Raw genomic sequence first — 794 nt, forward strand, 5'->3', positions numbered from 1 at the left:
GGTCGCGCTCGAGCATCTCCTCGTACTCGCCTTGACGGTGCTCCTCTGCCAGCCGGCGCTGGCGCCACATCTCGAGGTAGGCCTGCTCCTGCGCCGGCGTCGCCCCCAGCCAAACCGGTGGCGCGGACACCCACTCGCGCACCACTCCATTTCAGGAGAAGCGTGCGATGGGCTCGGGCTCGGGCTCCGGCAGCGGCTCCGGCTTGATGGGGGACGGCAGGGCCAACGGCGGCACCACGTTGTCGCCCGCCGCGGAGAGGGCAAGGGCCTGCGCCATTGTCGCCTCGTAGTGGGCCTCCTCTTCCGCCTCCGCCGCCTCTGCTCTGCGCCGCTCGTCCTCCTCGCTCTCCCGGTAGACGGCCGCAAGGGCCGCCTGGTCCTCCTCGCGGACGACCAGCAGCATTGGCCTCTGGTCGACCTCGCGCACGCCCCGTCGCCTCGCCTCCTCATGCTCGAAGGCGAACCACCTCGCCCAGTTGGGCGAGTCGGTTGCGTAGGCATTGTCGAGGCGCTGCTCCGGCGTCAGCAGCGCCCGCCGGCGCCGCACATCCTCCGCGTGAGCACGAGCCGACCGCGGCGCCGCCGGCACTGGGTTCCTATCTGGATCCAGATGCTAGTCGTGCGGCAGCGTCACGTCCGGATAGGGCAGAGACTGGCGGTTCTTCCAGTGCCACTCCGCCTAGTACACGGGCACGCTGACGTGCTGCCTCTGCCGGCGAGGCGCCGGCGGGGGTGGGAGGAAGTCGGAGAGAAAAGGGGTGGCGGGGGATTTGCCCTTGGCCTTGCTGCCGCTG

Source organism: Triticum dicoccoides, chromosome 2A (genome assembly GCF_002162155.2).
Source record: "Triticum dicoccoides isolate Atlit2015 ecotype Zavitan chromosome 2A, WEW_v2.0, whole genome shotgun sequence".
Taxonomy (NCBI): domain Eukaryota; kingdom Viridiplantae; phylum Streptophyta; class Magnoliopsida; order Poales; family Poaceae; genus Triticum; species Triticum dicoccoides.